Source organism: Cucumis melo, chromosome 1, assembly GCF_025177605.1.
Source record: "Cucumis melo cultivar AY chromosome 1, USDA_Cmelo_AY_1.0, whole genome shotgun sequence".
Lineage (NCBI taxonomy): Eukaryota > Viridiplantae > Streptophyta > Magnoliopsida > Cucurbitales > Cucurbitaceae > Cucumis > Cucumis melo.
In genome coordinates, this window is record NC_066857.1 from 25,001,049 (window position 1) to 25,015,729 (window position 14,681).

The window sequence follows — 14,681 nt, forward strand, 5'->3', positions numbered from 1 at the left end:
GGTAAGATATGAATAATTTACACCCTTCTCCCACATTCATTCCATATACTTAGATATATCAATATACCAATTCATTAACTTGTCATACTTCACAGGAATTAAATATTTGTTTATTTATCTTGTCTTGTGATTTCCATTAAAGTTCAAAGTATCTCCTTTGCTTGAGGTTGATGACTCAAACTTAAAGAAAAACTAGAGCTCAAAAAGTGAATACATAAAGTGTTTTGAACATAGAATTGCTTTGAATTATGGAAAAAAGTAAAAGACCATAAATGACCATTACGGCTAATCCAAACTACTTTTCATAACTGCTTCTTATCTTACAAAAAAAGTGAAGGAAACTCACTAGAATTTTTCACAACCCAAAGAATTGTGTAGATGAACCAACACAGACCCATTGTCTTAGTTTTTGTTTGCTTCTTTCCTTGAAGTTGGAGATTCAAACCACTATATTCCACTTTTGTAATATGCTCTAGAGCACAAAAGGTGAATATTCAAAGTAATTATGTAAAGATAACATACTGAATTGGCATTAATTACGACAAACTGATCTAATCTCATTCTCATTGCTGCTTGATGTCTTACAAGAAAGTGGGAAAAAACTCACATGAATGGTTCATAAAACAAAGGATTCTGTAGATGAACATTGGTTCATCCAGAACCATCATCCCCTTGAGTACAGTTCCTGTGTAAGTTAACCAATTAATCACATCATATTGTTCTTTTGAAAAGTCTCATACCTGAAAAGACAATGTTGACATTGCTTCCACATGAATTATGTCCTATCTTCCAAAGATCCCAATGAAGAAAAACCTAATTGGTATAGTCCCTGCTAAGTCTGCCCATGATTTAAATAGATTACAGTTTAATGTTTTATTTGTTACTTTTTATTTTTTGATCTTCGACAGTAAAAAGAATCCCCAGCTGGAACAATATCAAGAACAGCATTCCAACTTAACATGAAGATCAATGGAATTAAAAGAAATATGAGTTTATTTTTCATTTAAAAAATGGAAAAAAGAAATGAACCTTGCCGAACATGTTCTGCAGATATATATAGATGTTGATTTAAGGCGAGCTTGTATCAGGTGAAATATCAAGTCCTAGAAGACAGAGATCCTTTAATAGTAAATCTGCACTTTTGAAATGGAGGCCATTGATGCCAACTTCTTTTGCAGCTTCTACATTCTTCTTTCTGCAAGTAAACTTGTAATTGGAAAGAGTGGGGGACCATTTCATAAAGGCTAAGAATTCATGCTTATTTACTAATCTTTTTCTTTGTTGCTAGTATGATTTAATAAAAGGTTTTGAAATCCTAACCAAACTTTGACAGTTAAAAGAAAGAAAAAAAGGTTCAAATTTTTGCTTTGGCTTTTACAGTTGGATTAAGATTTCAATTTGTTTAGTAAAAACAATTTTAAGAAACTAAGGAAATCTAGCTGTGGGTAATTTTATAACCTTTTTTTTCCTATAAAGCACAGAAGAAAGAGATGAAGTTCTTATATCCCTTTTTTACTCAATCCAACGACTTGATGGGATGTTATTCAATTGCTTCTTCATTTTCATTAAAACATTCCTCAAGATAAGTGACTAAATCCTGGCAACAGGCATTCTTCTATGCAAGAAGGAAACTTCGACGCAACAAAGAAATTTATATTAGGAAGAGTATGCTAAAGCATTTACTTTGCTATGTGCCATAGAATAAAAAGAAATTTGTATCATAGTAAATTTTGCGTTGGAAATAGGTTTACTGAGGAGATAGCTAAAGTCTTCAGTTGGCATTTTCAGTTGAAAAAGTAATGAAGTATAAGGATTTCCAAAAGCGTACCAATCCTTGTGCTCGCACTGGGTCGTTGCCCCAAAACGACCGGCTCTGTAGAAAGCAGAAAACCAGCAAACAACGTTTAAGATTCAGTTTCTAAAACAATTGACAATCGGCAAATACTCGCATCGATATATTTTCTTTTGAAGGAAAAGAAATGGATATGATATATTCGTCAAAAGAGCCAAAAAGAAAACAACCCAAGAGCAGAGCTAAGAATCATGAATATATCAAGAGAAGTCCCATCAAAGATGGTTTATTCCATTGGCAGATGAACTTCTCTTCTACCATTGTGAATTCACAATTGGTATCAAAGTGCTCTCAACTACATGAAAGACAACAAATGAAGCTCGAGTTATAGTTTAGTGCATTGCATCAGCAGAACATACATCTAAATCAATTTTTTTATGCTGCCTTTGCATCATATCAAAAGCAGTTACCTCTCTACGACCCAGAAAATTTTGCATGATGACTGTCATAGAAATTTGAATGAAGAAACTGAGCCATACACACTTTGCATACCTTTGAGGACGATGCTTGGAATAGATGATGCGCCAAGTAAAATGCTGACCCACCAATTGCTCCAGCAGATACAATTTCAACAAAAACTCAGAACCAAATACACTACCGATCTGTTAAAGGCAAAACAGATAAGATCAAGTATCAATGCTAAAAAGGCTGGGGAAAAGGTCAGTTTTAACACTAATGGGGTATTATCATATTCTGGAAAAACCGAGGCTAAACAGTAAAGCTAACGTTATAAGTAACATATAAACTCACGAGACAAACAGAATGGATTGGATTATAGTTCACAAGTAGACTAAGTATGAGCTTGGGACGAGCAATTCCTTGGTGAAAATGAGAGTTTTTTTAAAATACTTTTGACTATTTAACCACTTAGCACACTATATCCACAACATATCGAAATTTTGAGGGAAAAAATCTTTTAACAGGTTTAAGCACATTTCACACATCCAAAAGCCATCTCAAGCTCACCTTATCAAAACCAGAATCAAAATGTATTACTCCAAATCCAGTATGAACTCTAAATTAGCATCCAAGAAACTCATAATGTTCGTTTATCAATATGTATTGAAGCAAAGCAAGTTCTTTCAAAAGTTTTTTTTAAAAGTCTTTCAACCAAAAAGCAACCACATTCCAAATATCCTGAGAATCTATTTTCTGTTAATCTTGTACAATATTATTGAATAATAACTTGAATAATCAGAATAGAGAGTTCCAAAATTATATACTCCCAATAATACAAACAAGGAAAATAACAGAAAAGGAAAATACTAGAAATGAAAATATTGATTTGATCATAAACCCTAATTATTTTAACAGCCTCCCTCTTCGCATTACAATCGAAACAGATCTGAAAAAACAAAAAACAAACATAATTAATCTAGTGCAATTTTCGATCTAAATCTGAAGATGAATTAGTCACACTTACCTAGTTCTCCGACTTGGCCTTTAGCCTCTTGAAAACTACGTTCTTGTCGATGAAGCTATCAGACGCCATTGAAAAGATTAATGTGAAAGAAATATATTATTTGACCTTGTTTTAGTGTGAAAGAGATCAAATCAGTGCGGGAACGTACGTGGTGGAGCGAAGTTGGGGCGGCCATTCATGGGGATCTACTGCGCGAAAGTCTGTTATGGACATCAGAGGAGGGAACGTCATCTGTGGTGGCGCCGACAAGTCGATTGATATCCCTGTGGTGGCGCGGCCAAAGCTTGTACGTGAAACGTCGTCTGTGATGGTCGAATGTCGTCTGTGCGTGAACGTCTGGTGGTGTAACGTCAGCCGAAGCTTGTGCGTAACATCATCTGTGCGTGAAATTGGCGATCGACGAGCTTAGGTGGAGGAAGGACATGAAGAAGAATGGGAAAAAGAAAAGAAAGAACGTATGGGAGGGAAAGACGACCCTAGGGTTTTTGCTGAATTAAATTGGGGAAAAAAAGAGGGAGAAACCATTGACTTTTTACAATATTAAAAAAAATAAAAAATGAGCTTTAATGTCACTTTTAAAAAAGGGAGAATGTTTAATGTCAGTTTTAAACCGACATTAAAGCTTCTGCTTTAATGTCGGTTTTAAACCGACATTAAACATCCGCTTTTTGAAAAGTGACATTAAAGTTCATTTTTCATTTTTTCCACCTGACATTAAAGCCCAGATTTCTTCTAGTGAATATTATTTTGTTTCCCTTAGTTACTCTAGTTACTAATTGTTTCCAAACTAAATAATTGAATAACACATAAACACTCTTCAACAATAATCTCTATCATTATTTGACTACTCTAGCATGTTCAAATGATAGTTTAACATGCATGATCTAATCTAAAATTCTCTTGTTTAAAGTGTTTTTATATGCATGATCTTTTACCAACAAAATTAAATACAATGTTACTAAACACACTTTCTTTCTTCTTTCTTCTTCTTTTTTTTTTTCTTTCAGTTAGATAGACTTTAAATCATGAAATCATTGGAATGTTGATCAAACGCATTCAAAAGCATTAAGAACGGTCATGCTATAAATTTATGTCAATTGAATTCAAGATCCACATAAGGTTTAGCAATACTCCATTAAATCCACCTAACCCTAAAACAATGAGAAATTAGCCTAATATAGCTTCTATTGACAGAACTCCCTTATTATTAGAATGAAAAATATAGAAAATTAATATTCCAAGATATAAAGTGGAATGTAAACCCTAGACTTTCTATCTCTTCATTTTAGCAAGAATATTAAAGTTTTCTTGTTTAATTATGTTGTATATTATTTGTTAGGCAAAGATGATATGTTTTAAGGAAAAGACCGTAAAAGTGAGTTGATTGAAGGTACAAAGAAATAGCCTAAGTGTTTGAGGAATTATGGTACTAAGTGGATGGTCAACCAAGTGTGTGTCACTGTTTCTCGAAGTGTTATGTGTTAGGCAACCAAGAGAGAAATGTTGAAAAATAGTCAAGTGATAAAATAAGGGAAGCGTCAACAACGATAAATCAAATGAACGTTCAATTAATATATAGAGGATACGCCTACTCGATCAGATAAAAGAAGTTAACATAATAAACACGCAAGATTGTTAACCCAGTTTGATGACACAACATCTACGTCTGGGGTCCTTGACCCAAAGCTAGTGCTTATATTAATTTGATTTAGATCATAACAACTCCTATGATCTTTAGTACAGAGTTTACACAGTCGTTTTAATAATTTATACTATAAATGATCCTATTAACAATTTAACATAGATCACTTAGAATAAATCAAATAAGATATAGTTTTCCTATTTCAAGTATTTCTTCTAGCTTGATGATTTAGAGGGTATTTGGAAAATCTCCCCCTTAATTAATCATCTCGTAATGATTCACGAACACAGTGAGAACATCGTACACAGTTGTTTCTTTAGTCAGGATCCACAAAACAACTAACTATATCTCTAGGCAAACTTACACAGTTCTTTTCTTTTCTCAGAAGTTTGCTGTAAACAATAATGTTGAGATGCTTGAGTGTTGTCCTGCCTAGCTTCAGATCGGATGTATATATAGAAGAGTACGTCACACATAATTTGGAAGAATAAAATCTTTGCGATATAAAATCTTTCCTAAACAAGATTATTTTTGTCAAATAAAATAATCTTTTTATAAGAGAAACTCATAAGGAAAACTTTCTTCATTTGACAAAACAATATTTTTCTGAACAAATAAACATCTTTGTATGAAAGAGGTCCCACCAAATATCCAACAAACTCCCCCTTGAGACCTGCTTTCATTATTAGTTCAGTCATGCACAAAAGACAGTAGTTGGTCCCATGATCATAATCATTCATATATAATATTGTTTTAAACAGAAAATAACTTAAACAGTTAACTGCCAACTGAATAATTGCTGCAACATAGACAGATAATGTGCAGCTAAAAAATAGTGACATAAAAAAATCTGTAGAACTTCCTCCCCCCTGCATGTAGACAAATAATTAGGAAGCGGGAGCAGACTTAGAAGACTCGAAAGATTCAAGCAGAATCTGAACAACATGAATAACTATATCAACAGCCACACGTCTGCTAGTAAGACCACCAATCAATTCATCGAGATCCAAAATCGCCACACTAAGAGACCGCAATTCATCAGACAGAAGCTAGAATAGTCAAGAGGCGAGCTCAAAAGGAAGATGAAGATCAGATGCGGGAATGTTCAAATGTGCAGCATTCCAAGAACCAGCTCGAGGAGGACGAAACACTAGGGAGATCTGGTACATGCGATCCCTGAAACAATTTATAACTGAGAGAAATGGTGCGAGGAGTAGGGCATTGGATATCCTCATAAGTGAGTACCTTTGGATGTTGAGACAATAAAAATGCACAGAGTAATTGAGGAAAAAAACTGGGGACATTGACCCCAAAAGTATCAACATGTCTTAACACATGCTTAAAGATAAAGTCTCCAACATCTATTTTAGATCCAGTACCAATTAAAAACAAAGAATTAACCAAAGTAGTAGAAACTATAGACAAATGAGTAGTAGGATGCCAGTTGGTAATGCCTATCTTGTGTAAAATAGCGTATTTTATACTTGCTTTCACTATAGGAAAATATCCATCACATGGCCATTGACGAACTGAACCACTAGAAAGCTCCAAAGTAAGTTGCTCAGGAAGTGGTAGTGTGACAGAATAATCAGTAGGTAACGAATGCTTCAAGAATCGATTTATAAGTGTAGGAGAAATTTCAAAGCACTTACCACGAACATGTACCTTTTGATATTCAGGAGAGCCATGGTCATTGAGATCAGCAGGCAAATTAACTATAAACTCTCGAATAAACTTTGGATAAAAATGCCCAACAGCTGTGATTGTGGGCAATAGACCAACAGTAGTAATAAGATCAAAAATGGCTTACAGGAGCGATGTTGATTAGAGATGACAGCTTCGTCAGCAATGCGCAGCTTGACAACAAAATTCCACTTATGTACACAGTCTTTCGAATGAAAAGAAATCTCATCAATGGGAACTGAAGGAACATTCGGAGGTACCTTGCGTTAACTAGCCCTAGTCTTCACTACTTTTTGATTGCTAGAAGGGGATCAATACAACTTAGGAGGCAGATTATCAGGAAGAACTACAACGAAACCAGATGAAGGAGCATGAGTGGTCACATCAGGGACATCAGTGGGATGAGATGAGGCAGGTGTGAAAAATGGAGGCTCCTGTGCAGCAGTGGTTTGCGAAAGTGTAGAGCCAGAAAACGAATCAACAGTAGGAGGTGCATATGAGGATTCTTCTCCATGGGGAATAGAGACATGTTGAAACTCATCAAACAAATCATCAATAGGTTCATCAGATGAGCGAGGAACTTGTAAGGATGAGGGAAATTTTCTAGAGGGAGAAAATCCTGGACTTGATGAAGGAGAACCAAATAGTTCATCATACGGTTCTTTCGCATTTTTTGATCTAGAGGTTTTGAACTCTTGACTGAAATGGCCTTTTGTTTAAGTACATCGACGACAACTACACCATATTCATCGAAAGACACAGGTGCAGTTTCAACATCGTCTTCGGATTCTGAATCGGAGATGATTACCCTAGGTTTTCGTTAAGTATCAGGTTTACTCAAGACAGTAGGAGATACCTGAGGGACATCCGCTGTGGTACATTTTGATGGTGTTTTGAGATGTCGTGGGACAGGTGTACTGGTAGATTAAGCATGTAAAACCTCAGTGGATTTTAAGGAAGAAGAAGTGGGTGGAAGGTTACTGGCACGGCGCAAACGTCGAAAAGGATGACGGGTCGGAATCATCTTGAACCATTTTGGTTTGGTAGTAGGGTTTGTAGAATCGGATGGTGCCATCATAGGAGGGACAGTATGGTTGATAAAAGAATTTTATGGTGGTTACCATGATGAAAACCTTTCGATAAAACAGCAGTCGGGAAGCAGAACGAAGCGACTACTTAACCGAAAAGCCAGGAGAAGATGAAGCGTTAAGGAGACCTAGCAATTTAAATTTAAACCAAGTTCTTGCGAGCCAGGTAATGGTAAAGAGGCCCAAATGAAAACAGATAAAGGCCCAATCTAACCATAAATGAGTTTCTATTTATTAAAGGCACGCACACCAAGCCCAACCCAAAGTTTTTCAAAAAGATTAACTTCCAGAGATTTGGTTAGTATATCGACAAGCTGGATAGAGCTACGAACATGTTCAAGAGATATTTCTTTATTTTCAACAAGTTCTCTTATAAAGTGATAGCAAATATCGATATGCTTTGTTTGACCGTGTTGCACAGGATTTTTGGATATATTTATAGCACTTATGTTGTCATATAGTACCATAGTATCTTGAGGAATATTGTATTTTGACAACATCTGTTTCATCCATAGTAATTGCGTACAACTACTTCCAGCTGCTATGTATTCGGCTTCTGCAGTGGATAGGGAGATGTTATTCTGTTTCTTACTGAACCAGGCTATTAAATTATTGTCTAGAAAGAAGCACCCTCCAAAGGTACTTTTACGATCTTCAGCACATCCTGTCCAATCAACATCACATTATCCTACTAAAACAGAAGTGTCAAATGAGTACCATAGATCGAAGTCGAAAGTTCTAGCAATATATTTTAGAATACATTTGACACGGTTGAGATAAGACATCCTTTGATCAGCTTGTTATGTGGTACAAACACCAACAAAAATATCATGCCTGCTAGTAGTAAGATATAGGAGACTGCCTATAATGCTACGGTAAAGGCTTGCATAAACTTTTTCTCTTGAGCTGTCTTTAGAGACTGTAAATTGAGTGGCAGCTGGAGTATGTTTTACTTTAGAATTTTCAAGACCAAACTTCTTTACGAAATTTCGAGCATATTTTTCTTATGAGATGAAAATCCCTGTATCACATTAAAGAATTTAAAATCCCAGAAAGAAGGACAATTCACCTACCATACTCATTTCAAATTCAGTCTTCATTTGATCCACAAATGAATTTATAAGAGACTGAGGTTGGCCTTCAAATATGATGTCGTCAACATATACTTGAGCGACAATGAACTCATTACCATATTTTTTTTTATAAACACAGTCTTGTCAATTCCTCCTCGAATAAAGCATTCAGAAGATAGAAAGATGGATAGACGGCCATACCATGCACGTGGAGCTTGTTTGAGTCCATAAAGAGCCTTATGTAGTTTGTACACATGATTAGGATGTACGGGATCAATGAAGCCTTTGGGTTGTGCAATATATACTTCCTCGGATAAATAGCCATTTAGAAATGCACTTTTTACATCCATTTGAAACAGTTTAATTTTCCGAACACATGCCAGGCCTAACAGAAGCCTAATTGCCTCAAATCGGGCAACTGGTGCAAAGGTCTCTCAAAAGTCAATTCCTTCTATTTGAGCGTAGCCTTGGGCTACAAGACGAGCCTTGTTTCTTGTAACGTTTCCTTTTTCATCAGTTTTATTTGTAAAGAATCATTTTTTATCCGTATTACATTAGCATTTGATGGGTGGGTCGGAGTGAGTTCCCAGACTCGGTTACGTTCAAATTGGAGTAGCCCTCCTGCATAGCTTTTACCCATTGTTCATCTTTCAATGCTTCACTAACATTTGTGGGTTCTATGTTGGATGTGAAACAAACATCTACAATCATTTTGGCATAGGCAAGTATGTTTTTCTTTCTTGTAGTGACTCCACTGTTTAAACCACCAATGATGTTATTGGAAGGATGATTCTTAAGGACATGAGCAGAGGGATATGACTGAAGCTTGAGAGGATCATATTTTGTAGACTCTACTTCTTTTTATGGTGTTTGACAAACAGATGAAGATGCATCTGAGGAGTCACGGGTGTAACTCTGTTGACTATCTGCATTATTGGGAACATCAAAATTTTGAAGTAGTTCAATATCTTCATCTTGTACTTTTATCAAATCATTAGTGTCATTGGCAATCACATTTATGGATTCAACCACAGTTCTAATGCGTTTGTTATATATCTGTATGCTCTACTATTGATAGAGTACCCTAGAAAGATTCCTTCATCTGACTTAGAGTCCTACTTCTAGAGGTACTCTCTGTCTTTGAGTATATGACATGTACTGCCAAAAATGTGAAAGTATTTGACATTTGGTTTTCTTCATTTCCAAAGTTGATATTTTGTAAATTCAGTAGTGGGGCGTAGAAAGATTCTATTATGAATGTGACAAGCGGTATTGACTGCTTTAGCCCAGAAATGCAGTGGTAGCGACTTGACATGAATCATTGCATGTGTCATTTCCTAGAGAGTTCTATTTTTTCTTTCTACAACTTCATTTTCCTGAGGAGTCAATTGAGTAGAGAATTCATGAAAATTGTCTTCAGATTGACAAATTTCAGAGAACATTGAGTTTTCAAATCCACGTCCGTGATCACTTTTGATTCTTTATACTCTCTTGTCTTGCTCACATTGAAGTTGTAAACGTAGGGAACGAAATATCTTAAATGAGTCAGATTTTTCACTAAGAAATCTAACCCAAGTATATTTAGAGAAATCATCAACTACTACTAGTACATATTTTTTACCTCCCAGACTCTACTTGCATAGGATCCATTAGATCCATATGTAGTAGTTCCAGAACCTGACTAGTTTTGCTATGTTCACTACTTTTGTGCGAATTTTTAATTTGCTTTCCTATTGGGCATTGAAAGAAAAATCTTAAGAAATTTTGTTTTAGTATCGGTATTCCTTGAATAGCTTCTGCTCTCAAAGTTTTACAGATTTTTTATATGCTAATATGTTTGAGACGTTTGTGCCATAGCATAGTTTCATATGATTACAGGCAAGATTTTCGGGTTTATTGTTCCAGTGATAGCAATTGTCTGAAAGACGTGTACATGTCATGATAATGTTCTATTTAGAATCAAGTACTTCACATTTTTCTTTTGAAAATCGAACCTGCAGTCCTTGATCGCACAATTGACTAATACTTATGAGATTTACAGATAGATCGTCTACTAGTCTAACTTCTTTGAGTGAAGGTGCTCCTAGATGATCAATCTATCCTTTTCCAATTATTTTACTTGTTGTACCATCTCCAAATGTGACTTGTCCAGTTCGACTTTCTGTCAGTTCTAAAAAGAGAAGGGAGTTTCCTGTCATGTGCCTTGAGCATCCACTGTCGAAGTACCAATCCTCAGCATTTGATGTATAGGCAGTAGTAAAAGCGATGTGACAGCTGGAATGGATCTCTCTTCTTTTTTCTTTCTATACTTTCTTAGCATAGGTGTGAGTAGTTGAAATCACTCTTTTTCTTCCGAGAAGTCTATAACAAAAAGGTCTGATATGTCTAGGTTTACCGTATTAATGATAGATCTAGTTTTTTGAATTTGTGCTTGTTTCTTTTGAATTATTTTTTGTATTTTTTAAACTATTGATATTTATTTTTTCTGAGGCACAGATAAACACAGTGGCTTTTGTCTTTGAGGATTCTCCTTTTGAGTAGCCAAGACCCTTTTTATCATTCTTCACCTTTTCTTTACTTAGAATTTTGTCAAGAGCACTAGTACAAGAAGACAACATTGCACAGATTTGTTAAGAGTATCATATTTTTTTTTTTAGCATTTTTTAGTTCTTCTTTTAATTCTGTGATTTGCTCCATCAGTTGAAGGTTGTCTTGGGTAAGAGTCATAATTCATTCATGTTGCCAATTTAAGACTTTTTGGTCTTCTTCCCACATGGACAACACTTCTTCTGGATCTGGATGCATGGTCTTCGGTGCATTTATTTTAGTAATTTTAGTGGGTTCCTCTGTGGGATTTTCTGACAACTGCTTACAAGAGCTCTTTTGAAAATTTCACAATCACTGTCTGATGAGGATTCATCATCTGAAAGAGTAATAGCAAGAGCCTTTTTCTTACGTTTTAGATAGGTGGCACATTCAGCTTAAACGTGTCTAAAACCTTCACATTCATAACGTTTTATACTTCTATCAATTTGCCAGAATTTTGATCATTATCTCTTCATCTCGAGGAATTGAATGAGTTTAAGAATCCTACAACCGAGTTATTATTAGTAAGTTCTTTAAGTTGAGGGGTTAAACCTCCAATTCTTTTGTAGAATTTTTTTTTTAATTTTGAAAAGCATTTAGATAAAAGAGCCACAGTTTTAGCCAGGTTTTCATCTTAACTAGATTTTGGGGAACCATTTGTAGTATCTTCATTTATTCCCTGAAACGCATCACTATTTTTCTTTTTAAATGTAGAACTAATTTAAGAGCACTGTAGGCAAAGGTGTCAAAAGTAGAACTAATTTAAGAGCACTTAAGTAAAGAATAAGACTGACCTTTAAACTTTAAAGCATGAATTTCAAGTGTTTCAAGCAAGTTATTAAGCCACTTTAAGCATAAGGACTTGTTTTGAGTACAAGCATAAGTTCTAGTAAAATATCTAAGAAAAACTGGGGATTTGTACGACATGAGTTTAGTCAAAACATTCAAATTAAGAAAAAAGTATTGCTAAAGGATTAAGTAAGGTATGTTTTATTATCAAGGTATATTTAACATGTCTCATCAAAAGACAAGTGAGGGATATTGTAAAGATTAAGCATGAGATATTACTAAGCATAAGGTAATACAAACATGTGATGTGTCAAGTATGATGTAATTGAGCAAGTTAAGAACAAATCATGAGTTTACTAAAGTTAAGAGTATGTCTAAAGCCAGGTAAGTTTGCAAGTAGTTCACCATTAGCTTCTCACATGTTTACAAGCATGTTTTGTATTATCTTTCAACTCTAGATAGATAGACAGAAATTAAGTTTAAGTCTTCGAGGGAGACTGACAGTGGGATAAGCTTGAGTATCCAAAGATACCATAGTTTTCATGTGCATAGAGAAAATGGCTTACCATTGTGAGGGCAACCTTCTATTTCACGTGCTTAGTTCCACTTCAGTAATGATAAGAGAATATGGTCCTTACTAGTCAGTTAAGCGTTGTCATTTCCAGCAAAGCAGTCTTTGTCTGTATCGATTAAATTCTACCACAATGAGTTCAGATGAGTTGTAAAGTAAAACAAGCAAAAGTATAAAAAGAGACTTATTTCAAAAATTGAAGAATAAGAATATTTTAGAAAACTGGAAAATAAAGTTTAAGCTAAGTTTGTTTATGTTTTATTAAAACCAGTCACTCGTTGAGCCTTCCAGCTCACTCTTTCAAATGTTTTTTTTTTCACAAGTAATGATTGTCATCTCAAAGCTACCTTTACCAATTGCCTAGTTCGTCTAGCAGGTTTCAATTTGTCATAGCCTGCAATGGACTTATTTACCAAGTGTCATAATAAAATATAGATTTTAAGTAAGAGTTTGGTACAGTTGAGCTTATTAAAATAGTTTTATTACAATATGTTTTCATAATAAAATATAGTCAAATTTAAACGATTTTTTTTCAAGATTCTCTGTACATTATCGTTTAATTTGGTTACACGATCGTTTAGATTTGGCTATTGTTTGGTACACGATCATTTAGATTTGATCGTTTAAATTTGGGTAGCTAAATCTAAACGATTTTTTTCAAAAAATTTTGTACATGATTGTTTAGATTTGACCACACAATCGTTTAGATTTGGCTAAACTATTTTTTTCAAGATTCTTTAGGTACACGATCGTTTAGATTTGCTTACACGATTTTCTTTTTTTTACACAATCCTTTAGACTTGTCTTTTGAAATTTCAATAATTTTTTAAAGATTCTTTTGTACACGATCGTTTAACTTTGGCTATTATTTTGTACACGATCATTTAGATTTGGTTACACAAATCTAAACGATTTTGTTAAGATTCTTTGGTATACAATCAACAAAATCGTTTAGATTTAGCTATTTTTTGTACACGATCGTTTAGATTTGACTATTTTTTGTACACGATCGTTTAGATTTGACTACCCAACTATAAACGAAGTTTTTTTTAAGATCTTTTATATTAAGTATACGATCTTGAACAACCAAATAACAGTTTGAAAAAAAAATTAATAAAATAGACCTTTTATATTTATACATGATCTTGAACCAAATAATAGTTTTAAAAAAAATACTTTTATAAAAAAATTCCAACTTCATTGGCTTTTTTATTTTGTTACACGAGCGATAAATATTTTATCGGTTTGTTATATTTATGAAAATTTTCCTAATAATAATATAAACAAAATTTCACCATATTTCAAATAAAATTTTTGTTTCCAAAATAAATTCCAAACAAAATGAATGCATTATATGAATAAGTTTGTCATATTCATTAATGACAAAAAGAAATTACCATAACGATAATATAGTTTGTATTATCTGAAATGGTCATTAATATCCTCAAAGATGTCTCAACTCTGTCTTACCAAAACCATTCTATACAAAACAAAAACAAAATAGGGGTAAATTTTTTTACATGTAATCTTAAATTAATTAATTAATATTTTGATAATAAGAAACTTATTTTTGTTTCCTATAAATTTGAGTATTTTGAAAGTATAGTTTGAAATAAAGAATGTTACACAATTTAAATCATCTAGAACAAAATTCAAATGAAGAAACTATAACCAAAATAACTTCAAAAAATATGAGGACCATAACCTGGCAACTAAATCACGAAAGTGAACCCAACTCAGTTTTTGAAGAAAAACATTTGTGAGCTTTTGGTTTTTAAAAAGCCAATGTTTTATTATTTTTTTAAAGAAAAGTATGTATATGTCTTTTAAATGATATTAAGATCCATTTTTTACATACTAATCGTATATACATATGTATATAAATTAAGGTAGATACATTCTCATATTATTTAAAATGGACTCATATATATTTGAAATTAAAAACGAAAGATAGAAATAAACATCATATATAAT